The following is a 13,093-nucleotide window of genomic DNA, read 5'->3' as shown; positions in this document are numbered from 1 at the left end:
GAAGCCACTCGCTCTGCTAAGTCCAGTGTCCATTCCCCACTTGATTGCTCGCAGGGCAGATCAATGGCAGATTTTGCTGTGTAGTTGAACTTCATAGCCTCTATCAAGCTTGTGTATTTATTTTCAGTGAGCTGATCAATTCACCCTGAAACTATTCTTTCAAACAAAGTTAGGGATTAATAATACACAGTTAAACCAGTGGTATGAAGAAATGGTATGAATCCTATGTTACAAATGAGGACAGTTAGCCTCAAGAAAGCTGAACTTACTTGTCTAGGTTCTCACACCTGGTACGGAAGTTGCAGAGTGCACATTCAACTCAGATCTCTCTGAAGCCAAAGCCCATGCACTTACCTACTGAGAGCAAATTCCAGATATAGTTAAGGAACTTTGCCTGGGTTCAAGGGTTCTACTAGAAGTCTGGGGTTCTGCCTGCCCCACTAAGAAAGGCCTTTAGGATAGAAGGGTATAGTATGAGGTGATGGCTCAGCTATTCAGGAGGTTCAATGCCCTCTTGGTGTTCTTGGCTATTTCGGTAAACCAGTTAAAATCTCAATCCCTCCCTAATTCTCTCCCTTTCTCCTTCCCTGAGGGGCACTGAGCCTGAAGAAAAGTCTTCACTCTCACCATGCCGATTTCCCCGACTGAAAACAGAGGTCAAGTAGAAATGTAGCTTCATAATTTGCAACTGATGGGAGAGAGCAGGGAATGCTCTGAGTGATGGTATTATATACAGCACGAAGGATGTGGATCACCTTCAAATTAAACAGCCTCCAGAGACTCCACAAGTTTCTCCCTCCTAGCCCTAATCCTCTTCAAGAGAATCAATGTTTTCACCTTACTTTAACTGAAATTAATATTTAAATCCCCATTACCACATAAAATGTCTTGTGCATTTCCATAGATTTACCAAATGTCTTTTGCATTTATTTTTTTTTTTCATAAAGATCTATCTTAATCCAATATTGCTCCATTTCCATTAAGGCATCTCCTTTAAAGGCTAGCCCCATAAGAATGCTCCTTAAGTGGCTGCAATTTCACCCCCATGTCAGCTGGAGAATTCTAAAGATAAATGATAGCTACAATCTCGTGAGCACCTACTGTGTGCCATGCCTCTTACACAATGATAGATTATATAATTTAAATTATAATTTTGGTTACTGAAACTGAAATTCCCCAAATTGCAATGGTTAAATGATATTAAATTTTATTTCTCTCTCATTTAATAGTCAAGGAGTAAGCTGCCCAGGGTTGGTATGAGGTCTACAGGATACCAGAAATCCCAGGTTCCTTTAATCTTGTTGCTCTGCCATCTTTACATATTGCCCTCATTAACCTTGTCCATGATGGTGCATTGCTACATTCCAGCCAGCTGGGAAGAGAGATGGGGAAAAAGAATGCCCCTTTCCTTTAAGGATGTGAACTTATGAATAGCATAGTTGTACATTTCCCATTAGCCAGCTGCAAGGGTGGCTGAAAATTGTAATCTTTAATCTCCTTGGGTGGCACAGACCCAAGGAGAAATCAGAGGTTCTAATTCCATCGATATAGGTCTCTTGCACTGCAGGCATATTCTTTACCATCTGAGCCACCAGGGAAGCCCAATTCCATACACAAAGATAATGATATGTTAACACATACTATATCAGATGTTTCTAAAGGAGATCAGGCCACAAGATTTTTGAACCTATGATAAGAAAAGGCTGAAAAGAAAATTCTCTGAGAGAAGTACAGCTTTACCTGGACTGGAATCTCCATGCCTCATTTCCAGCTTTACTTAATATAAAATAACCTCAAAGATGGGATGTGGGATTGTTCTGTCTGTGAGCAGGGACAGGTTACAGCCCTGTGGGTGGGGCTGGGGTTTTCCCTGAAAAGAGAGGTTCCTGCAGTTAGACCTCCTGGAGGGTGGTCAGTCCTGGAGCAGGAAATAAGAATTCTGAAAACAGATCTTAAATGAGAAGGATGGAAAGTGGTCTCCTCTGTGAACTGGGGGTCAGCTGGGCCTGGACTCAGTGCAGAGATGCCTGGAGTATTTCTGGTGAGGGAAGGGGGGGACTCTAGCCCAGCATGGTGAAGCAGGCTGAGAGAGACATAGAGAGCCAGGCATTCAAGAAAAGCTGAGGACACATCTGGACCAGTTCAGTCATGTGTGTGTGTGCATGTGTGTGAGTGTGTGTTCAGTTGCTCAGTCGTGTCCAACTCTTTGTGACCCCATGGACTAGACCTCTAGGTTCCTCTGTCCATGGAATGTTCCAGGCAAGAATACTGGAGTGGGTTGCCATTTTCTGCTCTAGGGCATCTTCCCGACCCAGGGGTCGAAACTGCATCTCTTGCATCTCCTGCATTGGCAGGTAGATTCTCTACCACTGTACCACCTGGGAAGCCCCTGTTCAGTCAAAATTATTCTCTATATTATTTCCTTCTCAACTAGCCCCAGGTTGCCAATAAATGCTTGTTATTAGCTAATATTGATCTCTGCTGTAATGGGGGAATGAAGGCAAAGTGCCTACACCACACTTAGGGGGAAGTAGGCGTGTAACTCTAGCCTTCCTTCAGACCTTCAAATATGCCACATCCCTTCCTGCCTTCCCTGGTGGCTCAGAGGTTAAAGCGTCTGCCTCCAATGCAGGAGACCCAGGTTCGATCCCTGGATTGGGAAGATCCCCTGGAGAAGGAAATGGTAACCCACTCCAGTATTCTTGCCTGGAGAATCCCATGGATGGAGAAGCCTGGTAGGCTACTGTCCATGGTGTCGCAAAGAGTCGGACATGACTGAACATGGTGTCGCAAAGAGTCGGACATGACTGAACTGCCTCAGGGCCTTTGCACATCTCTCTGCCTGGAAGGCTGGCCTCCACCCACTTTGTCTGTACATTCCTACTGACTCTGACCTATCACTGAAAATGTCACTTCTTCAAGAAAACCCTCCTAATTGTCGCCCTCAGACCAGGTAGATGCTTCCTATGGTCTCTCATAATCCCCTAATTATCATATTCATGATTTGCAGTTACATACTTATTCATGGGATTGTTTGATCAGTATCTTTCTCTCCTGTGCTGTGCTGTGCTTAGTTGCTTAGTTGCTGTGCTCTTTACAACCCCATGGACTGCAGCCTGCCAGGCTTCTCTGTCCATGGGGATTTGCTGAAGAGGGTTGCCGTGCCCTCCTCCAAGGAATTTCCAACCCAGGGATCCCACATTATAGGCAGATTCTTTACCATCTGAGCCACCATGGAAGCCCTCTCTCTCTCCTACTAGACTGTAAGTACAAGGAGAGGAAACATATTCAATTTTTCTCACTCTTCAATTTCCAGCATCTAAGACAGTTCCTGGCACGTAGTAGGTACTCAATAGAAATGTGTGGAATGAATGCTGAGAATGGTGTCCCATCACAGAGGCCAGAGTACTTGGGCTCATCAGCAGAGCACATCAGCAGAGCAGTCTTGAGGACCAGAGTATTGGCCCTCAAGGGACTTTGCCACAGTGGCATGAAGGGAAGACAGGGACAGAAACACTGGCAATTCAGAAGGTCCCCTAAGAGCTTCTCAGAAATACTTCAGGAGACACACTGGGGCATAAGGGGCCTAACCTGGAAGGCTCTTATGTCCTCATCATCTAGATTCTACACATGGAAATGATCTCATCTAATTCTCTAAGCATCCTGTGGGACAGGTGTTTTTATCTCCAATTAATAGATGTGAAAACTGAGATCCAGAAATGTTTGAAAACCACTCAATGACATACAGTCGGTAAATGAAGTCTGGGTTCAGACTCCTGTCATCTCCAAAGATCACCCTCATGCTACCCATCCGGTTTGTTCCCCAGAGAAACAAAAGGAAATGGGAAAAAACTACAAAGTCAACTCACTGAAACAACTCAAGTGTCAACTGTTTGCAGCTCATGGCTGGTCCAGGAGGCCTTTCCTTCTGCATGAATGTTTCTGCGGTTGAATACCCCTAGCCTACTCCCAGACCTCTGCTACTTAAGCTTGACACTTACTACTTTTCGTGACATTTGGTTCCAGTTATGCCCTTTGGCTTCTGCCAGCAGACTCTCAGGTTTCCATATCTTTGAAGGCTGCTACTGTCACTCCCCTGTGAAACTACCTTTCTCCCAGCCTAGCTGGATTTCTCTTTTTTCTTTCATGCTTTGGGGTCCTGTGAACACATCTATGCTGCTTTAAGGCTAGCAACCCGAACAGATGCCTAAGTAGACCTGGTCTTTCCAAAGTACAGTTTTGCAAAGCTTCTGAAATCTGCATCTGTTCCATCAAGCATTTCTGCTTCAGGGGGTTTATCTCAAGAACTTAATCAGACAGATGTGTAAAGATGTCAGATCAGGGATTTTTTACTGGCAGAAATATTTGCAACAGTAAAAATATGGAAACAACCAAATATCCAATAATAGGGGATCAGTAAAATAAATGGAGAGACATCTATACAATGATATACATTAAAATGTGCATATATGTCATTAGAATGACATATACAGACTTTTGCTGATGTTGAAAAATATTCACAATGAGAAAAAGTAGGTTCAGAAGCAAATTGTATAATATGATTTCATTACAATCAGGTTCATTTGTTGATTCAATAAAATGTATTGAGTGGTTGTTCTTTATCAGATGCTATAAGAGTTGGGGATATAGCAGTGAACAAAATTAAGATTGTCCATCAGGAAATCACCAATCTATTGACCAGTCTCTGCTGGTGACCACTGAGGTCAAACTCTGAGCCTCCATTTTCTCATCTATCAAGAAAGAATAATAAGAGTTATCTACAGAGATGTGAGGAGGTTAAACATGAATGAAAACAAGGGTTCAATAAATGTAAGAGAGTGTATTTATCACACCAAAATCTACTACTCCCATTTACCAGGGATTATTGTGATCTTGGGGCTTCCTTGGTGGCTCAGACAGTGAAGAATCTGCCTAGCAATGCAGGAGATTGGGGTTCAATCCTTGAGTTGGGAAGATCCCTTGGAGAAGGAAATGGCAATCCAGTTTAGTATTCTTGCCTGGAGAATTCCAAGGACAGAGAAGCCTGGAGGGCTGCAGTCCAAGAGTCAACACAACTGAGCAATTAACACTTAAAAACTTATTGTGATCTTATGTAAAAACCCTGAGGCTGCGTCTCAAGTTTTAGTCTCAACAAAACTATCAAATACCTCATATGAAAGAAAGAAAAAGTGAAGGTGTAGTCACTCAACCTATGTCGACTAGGATAAATCACTACATTCAGTCACTTCAATCAGTTGGTTGGTTAGTCATTCAACAAACACTTACTGAGCATCTACGATGTCTCCTTCCATAGCCTCAAAGTTTCTATACCCTTTAGGCCCTACTGTCACTCTGTTCTGTTCTTCTACCACCAGCTTCCCAACTCCGGCCTTCTCGAAGTTTCTCAAACACAGTAAGTTTGTTCCCATTTCAAGACCTGGTGTTTCCTCTTCCTTCTGTATGTCATAACTGGCACTTTCTATTCTCCCAGTCTCAGTTTGAATATCTCCTCTCAGAAAAGTCCTCAGCATCCTAGGGCATCCTAGACCCCTGCTCACAACTCAACTCTGGTGTCTTCATAACATTACTACGATCTTAAGATCAAATTTATTTTCTTGTTTATTATCTGTCTTCCTCAATATAATGTAAGCTCCAGGAGAGCAGACACCTACTTTGTCTAGTTCATTGTTGTACTCTAGCTCTTAAAACTGTACCTGTAATATAATGTATGTTTAATGAATCAGGTCAGAGGAAAGAATGAAAGGATGGGCCTGGCCCTTTACTAAGGCAGAGGACACATCCATGAACAGGACACACATAATTTGTTGTAGTCATCACCTTGTGATGTCTAGTTTCTCTGTCCTCCAAAAGGGAACTATTCTTGCCCCTGTCTTACCTGAGAATTCTTTATAGTTTCGAAACTAACATTCATTTAAATATGCACAGCCCCCATCATATTCTTTCTTCAAGATTGTCCTGCCAAAGTGCTGAGTAATTATCTTTTAGGAGTTACAATGGCTCCAAATTTTGATTAAGCGTTTTCCTGGCTTTTAAGATGCCAGGCCAGACTATTAGGCTGTGTTCTGCTACGGCATTACTCAACGCAGTGATTGACTGAGACAGACTTTGTCCTCCACTTACTTTGCAGTTATTTCCTTAGTATTTTGATCCAGGCAAGAAGTATGACATTATTGATTTGCTCTGCTCCATGCACCAACTGCCTCATCTGCAAGAGCAGGAATCTTTATGGCTTCAATAATTTCCCGGAGTGCAGAGAACTCTTTTATATTTTTGCTTGGCGCTTTGCAATTCTGTAAATTTTTTATGGACTCTGAGGTTAAGTTTTGTCCTTTGCTCTCAGGCTCATCGGCATGTCTGCTTGTGCTCTATGAAAGAAACTGACCCCTTTGGTACCCAGTTTTGTTGCAGGCCATTCTTATCATCAGACAGGGAGGGAGAGAAGAAAGAGGAATAGATTAGAATTCTAGAATAGAGTAGAATTCTAGAAGAATAGAACTCTATATTCTTTTTACTGGAAAAAAAAAAAAAGCAGCTCAGTAAAGTTTAGTGATTTACCTAAAAGAACCCCTATTAGTAGTGAATAATAAGTGAGAAACATTCTTCTGCTTCTGGGGCCATCATTGGTGGTCTTCACCAATATTTTGCTCTTTCTGAGCACAAAATAGGGTTCCCTTTCTTTGACCCGACCAAGGCCGTGAGATTTGCAGGGGCCAATATAATGTGAGTGGAAGTGAGCTGTGTCGCTTCAGGTGGAAGCCATCCAGAGTGTCAAGATGGTAGTGTCTCCATCTACCTGCATCTCTGAATGAGCTCAAGCTCATCAAGCAAACGAAAGGTCCAGTTCACTAGGAAAATATTCAGATCCCTTCCCAACTTGACCCTAAGCTTCCTTTCCAATCTCAACTCTCCACCACTCCCCTACCCCTGGTGAGATACTCCTTCCATGTCATTAACCTCTTTCCCTGCACAAATTTATTAATTCTTTGTTTGCACAGTCATTCATTCAAAAAATGCCTACTGGGTTTCTGGTATGTTCAAAACATGCTGTGGCTTCCGTGTATCAAACTGTTGCCTATATTTCTTTATTCATGTTTCAAAGTTCAGATCAAAATCCTTTCCATTAAGAAGGCTTGTCTAACACCACTTTTTCCCAAAGCACATTTAGCCTCTTCTTTCTTCTGGGTGTTGATAACATTTTGTAGGTTTTTCTTTTACCTATTGTGCTTATGGTACTACAAATACTGTTTCATATATTTGTCTCTTTCACTAGACTGTGAACTCTTTGAAGGTAGGGATCATGCTGGAGTCATCCTGAGCTCTAATACCTGACTCACAGTCTATGCTCAATAAATACTAATGGATGGAGGGATGGACAGTGTCAATATTCTGTTTCCGCTTTCAACATCCCAGCAGCATCTTAGCTCTCCAAGGCGTAAAATGGCACCCAGAGTCCCAGAAATATGGTTGAGCTGGAAATCTGGGTGTGTCTGATTTATAAACATACCAGGTAAGTGAGGATGAGGAGCTATTTAATAACTTTGCACCTGTCTGGACAAGAAGCTGCAGAGAGAGACTCCAATGATGAGCTAATACATCTCCTTGATAGAAGGCACTTTGAGATTGGCTTGCTTAGGGGAGCAAATGCCACTTAATGAGCAGGAATCACTCTCTCAGAGGCCCTGGAAAATAATTATGCCAGTGGGGATGTTCTCCTTCTCTGCTTATATTTCAAACATAACAAGTCACGAACCACCCTCCCGAGTCCAAGCTTGGATCCCAGTGGTAGTGTATAACGAGACTCAGGCTGTGCAGCAAGGCCTGTCATTTCTGCAAGAACATCAGCACTATTGATCTGTGGAAGCAACCCTGAGTCAGCTGAGCCTTCAGACAGCCACGCCCTCACCCTACAGTTACCCTCTCCTCATGCTTGTGTCAACACAGAGCCTGGGCTTTCTGTATTAGTTTCCTCAACCACACATGACATAATCCATAGTTTCCGTTTTAAATATTTATAGAAAACTTGGAGAGAAAACATTCTCTTTTGAACAGGCCTTCTAATTTCATTTAACAGTGAATGTCAGAGCAATGAATGCTCTGCAAAGGAATTTCTCTCTTGATTGTCAATCTGTGGCAAGTAGAATGGAGAGCAGGAAGCTGCGCATTCTTTTACCTAGATTCATTCTCCATTCTCTTCACTACCAAAGATCTGAAGTCTCCTATTAAGGGGAAAACAGCTGAGAAATCACCGTTTCATAGACTTCTAGTATTTTTTGGATTGTAAAAATGTATACCCCTTTCAATAATTTCAGGATATAGATAAAATTGAGGGCTTCCCAGGGGGTGCTAGTTGTAATGAACCTGCCTGCCAATGCAGGACCCAGAAGAGACTCGGTTTCAATCCCCGGGTTGGGAAGATCCCATGGAGGAGGGCATAGCTGCCCAGTTCAGTATTCTTGCCTGGAGAATCCCATGGACAGAGGAGCCTGGAGGGCTACAGTGCATAGAGTCGCAAAGAGTCAGACACCACTAAAGTGACTTAGCATGCACACATGCATAGATAATATTATATAGAAGAAAATAAAGGCTGCCTTTAATCCAGCACACAGAAATAATGATTATTAACAATTTGATGCCTAATCTTTTAGATCTTCTTCCAGAAAAGGATTATATTATTTGTTACTAAAATAGGATTGTATTATGCAAACTATTTTGCAAATGTCTTTTTCCTAATTATAGTTACAGTATGGAGATCTTTTTTGCATGGAAGTGTGTTTTTCTAATGCACATAACTTAAAAAAAAAGTTTTTTTAATTGAAGGATAATTGCTTTACAGAATTTTGTTGTTTTCTGTCAAACCTCAACATGGAATCAGCCATAGGTATATATATATCCCCTCCCTTTTGAACCTCCCTCCCATCTTCCTCCCCATCTTACCCCTCTAGGTTGATACAGAGCCCCTGTTTGAGTTTCCTGAGACGTACAGCAAATTCCCGTTGGCTATCTATTTTACATATGGTAATGTAAGTTTCCATGTTACTCTTTCCATACATCTCATCCTCTCCTCCCCTCTCCCCATGTCCATATGTCTATTCTCTATGTCTATTTCTCCATTCTAATGCACATAACTTTTAATAGCTGTATGTTATTCCACTGTATAACAGTACAAGAGATAACTAATCAATCCCCTGTCACTGGACACTTAGATTGTTCCCAACTGTTCATTATTATGTAAAAAATAACTTAAAGATGTAGTGAGTATCTACAGACAGATGAGTGCCTTTCTCTTACTATTTCTTTCATATAAATTTCTTGATGTGAACCTGTGTTTTCAGAGGATATGGGTCTCTTAAAGACTTTGACTCCCATTACAAAAAGAAAAAAAACAGAAAATAAATGTTCAGTTTGCTTTCACAAACAGTGCATGACCCTGCTATTTCCTAGCAAATGTCACATCAGCTCTGTGTATGAGCCATCTTTATTTTTTGACAATCTGATGGCAGAAAAAAATCGTGACCATTACTGTTTCCTTTTTAATACATTAATACATTTCATTAATATTAAGTTTATTAAACACATTTTTGTGAATGTGTATATTAGGCATCTTGTTCATTTTTTCCCATTGGAGTAACTTGGTACACTGCCATTTTAAATGTTAAAGATCGATATGCTGTAAATACTCTTCTTAATGTGCCTTTTGTCCTTTAACTTTGTTCTCTTTGCTGTGCAGATTTTCAATTGTGTATAATAAAGGCATTGATGTTTTTTCCTTTTGAAAATTTATTCGGGTCATACATAGTCGATTAACCTCTAAACAGCTGTAAATGTGCTAATTTTTGCTGTATAGCAGAGTGATTCAGCTACACATATATACACATCCTTTTACATATTCTTTTCCATTATGGTTTATGACAGGATACAGAGTATAGTTCCCTGTGCTATACAGCAGGATCCCGTTGTTTATCCTTCCTGTACATAGTACTTCGCATCTGCTAATCCTAAACTGCCCATCTATCCCTCGCCCTCCCGTCCTCACTTGGCAACCACAGCCTGTTCTCTGTGTCTGTGAGTCTGTTTTGTAGATAAGTGTCTCATATTTTAGACTCCATATATAAGCGATATCATACGGCATTTATCTTTCTCTTTCTGACTTACTCCATTTAGTATAATAATCTCCAGGCCCATCCACATGGCTGCAAATGGCGCTGTTTCATTCTTTTCTATGGCTGAGTAGTATTCCATTGTATACAAGCACCACGTCTTCTTTATCCATTCATCTGTTGATAGACATATCAATGTTTTTTCTTGAAGTTTTCTGACTTTGATTTCAAAAGGCTTTCCTCTCTCTCAAGAGAATAGAACTTCCACCTATATTTTTCCATAAGAATTTTGTGTTTATTTGCTTATTTTTAAATAAATATTTAAACAATGTGAAGTTTATTTTGATATAAAGTATGAGGTAGGGGATCTAACTTTATTCTTTCCAATAAAGTTAATTCATTTTACAATTAACCCTTCCCTCTGTTCTGAAATACTTTTATGATATATAGACATTTTCTTAGAAGAAATCCATTCATTGCTCTTCTTTTTTCAGAAAATCCTTGAATATTTTTCAGCCATTTATTGTTCCAGATGAGTTTATTATTTTGTCAAGTGATAAAAATTCTGTTAATATTCAATTAATATCACATAATATTTATATAATTTTGGATAAACTGGCAAGTATTTGATACTGAAAACATAAGATCACATTTGTTTATCTCTTATACCCTTCAATAAAGATTTTCAATTTCATACAATACAGCATATGTTTCTTTTTTTTTTTCATTTTAATTGGAGGCTAATTACTTTACAATATTGTGGTGGTTTTTGCCATACATTCACATGAATCCACCATGGGTGTACATGTGTTCCCCATCCTGAACCCCATCCCACCTCCCTCCCCATCCCATCCCTCTGGGTCATCCCAGTGCATCAGCCCTGAGCTCCCTGTCTCATGCAATGAACCTGGACTGGCGATCTGTTTCACATATGATAATATACATGTTTCAATGCTATTCTCTCAAATCATCCCACCCTTGCCTTCTCCCACAGAGTCCAAAAGTCTATTCTTTACATCTGTGTCTCTTTTGCTGTCTCACATATAGGGTCATTGCTACCATCTTTCTAAATTCCATATATATGCTTAATATACTGTTACAATACAGCATATGTTTCTTACTAAAGTTTTATCTAGATACCCTGCATTTGTGCTCAGAATTTTATTATGATTTTATTTTATTATTAATTTTTATGATCTATAAGAAAGCTACTGGGAATTTTTGTGTATATTTTATATATATAATTGTTTATGAAAGTAATTATTTGGTGGTTAAAGCCATTTCATAAAGAAGGCTGAGCACTGAAGAATTGATGCTTTTGAACTGTATTGTTAGAGAAGACTCTTGAGAGTCCCTTGGACTGTAAGGAGATCAAACCAATCAATCCTAAAGGAAATCAACCCTGAATATTCATTGAAAGGACTGATGCTGAAGCTGAAACTCCAATACTTTGGCCACCTGATGTGAACAGCCAACTCATTAGAAAAGACCCTAGTGCTGGGAAAGATTGAAGGCAGGAGGAAAAGGGGACAACAGAGGGCGAGATGGTTGGATGGCATCACCAACCAAATGGACATGAGTTTGAGCAAGCTCTGAGAAATGATGAAAGACAGCAAGGCCTGGCGTGCTGCAGTCCATGGGATTGCAAAAAGTCGGACATGACTGAGTGACTGAACAACAACAAAAGCCATCTCATGGTACTTCATAATTGCAATTATATAACAAACGGACATAAATCATGCAAACTCATCTGGAAATCCCACTGATAGAATAACAGTTGCCTGGCTTAGAAAGTCCACCAAAAATAGATGTATTAATCACATTTTTTTCATTTTCTGTATTATTATTATGCTTTGATATTTTGAGGACTTGTTGACATGGAAAAGACTGTGCCTCTCAGAGCTAGTTAATTCCTAGAGACAGCAAACTACTCTCTTACAAGCATGCTTCTCATATGCAAACAACCCACCCTCCATGCACCTCCTTTACTGAGCTCTTATACTCTTGCCCATATTCTCCTGTTCTAATCACCCTACAGCCAGGTACTAGACAAGTCAGGTCATGAATTCCTCCTGTTCCTCTGCCTCTTGACCAACCATAGTTCTTCCCCAGGGGTGGACCTGCATGGAGTGGCAGACCCCTTGCTCTTGGGAACTGTAAGTAATGAACTATCTTTTCGGTCTGTTCAACATGTTTCAGTCTCCTGATCTATTGGCATCATCAGACTTGAATAATAAGGAAAAAAATACATTTTAAAACAATAAAATATCAGGAAGTATGATACCAGAGCAAAATGCTAGATTTTAGAGTCACACAGTCCTAGGGCTGAAATAAACTCCCTGGCTTGCTAGCAGGGTGACCTTAGACAAATAACTCACTCCTCCAGTACTCAAATTCTCTTCATAAGAAGTCATTTGGAAATGGAATGATTCACTGAAGTTCACCCAGGCAGTTGGTGGCTGAACTGGGATTCAAACCCATATGAATTGGAATGCAGACCCACACTCCTGCCACTTAATTGCATTGTATTCCTTCTTGCTGTGTTGTGTAAGGGTCTTTCAGGGTCCAGCCACAATTCTGAGTCCTTGACACCATCATCCAAGTCTAAGACTAGAGTCTAAGATACAGAAGAAAAGGAGAAAAGACAGAGGCTTCTTTCTACTAACTAAAGCCTACCATTTTCATTAATAGAGCATTCTGGAGTTTTGTTGATTGAATGGAGCTACTCTGAGGTCAAGACATGCTGTATATGCCCAATGAATCATGAGACACACCAGCAGCAACTTGAATAAGCAGGAAGGCAACAGTAGGAGAGGTAGCTTGGATTAAAATGGCCCTCTGATAAAGGAGCCACTCCAAGGACTCACAGCCTCACTTCAGCTCTTGTGAAATGTACACTAAAGGTTCTGCTTCTTTACATGCATTTACTACTGGCTTTAGAGCTTTCTTTACTGCATTTACTACTGGCTTTAGAG

At 40.5% G+C, this 13,093-nt stretch overlaps 1 non-coding gene across 1 annotated transcript; it reads left to right on the top strand.

The window, feature by feature from the left end:
* Nucleotides 1-2,590: 2,590 nt before the first annotated feature.
* On the top strand, nt 2,591-2,662 carry TRNAW-CCA (transfer RNA tryptophan (anticodon CCA)). The gene has a single exon. It is a non-coding gene; the product is annotated as a tRNA-Trp (tRNA).
* Nucleotides 2,663-13,093: the final 10,431 nt, after the last annotated feature.

The sequence above is a fragment of the Bos indicus genome, chromosome 25 (assembly GCF_029378745.1).
Source record: "Bos indicus isolate NIAB-ARS_2022 breed Sahiwal x Tharparkar chromosome 25, NIAB-ARS_B.indTharparkar_mat_pri_1.0, whole genome shotgun sequence".
In the NCBI taxonomy this organism is placed as follows: Eukaryota; Metazoa; Chordata; class Mammalia; order Artiodactyla; family Bovidae; genus Bos; species Bos indicus.
This window is presented reverse-complemented; position numbering and strand designations above follow the sequence as displayed.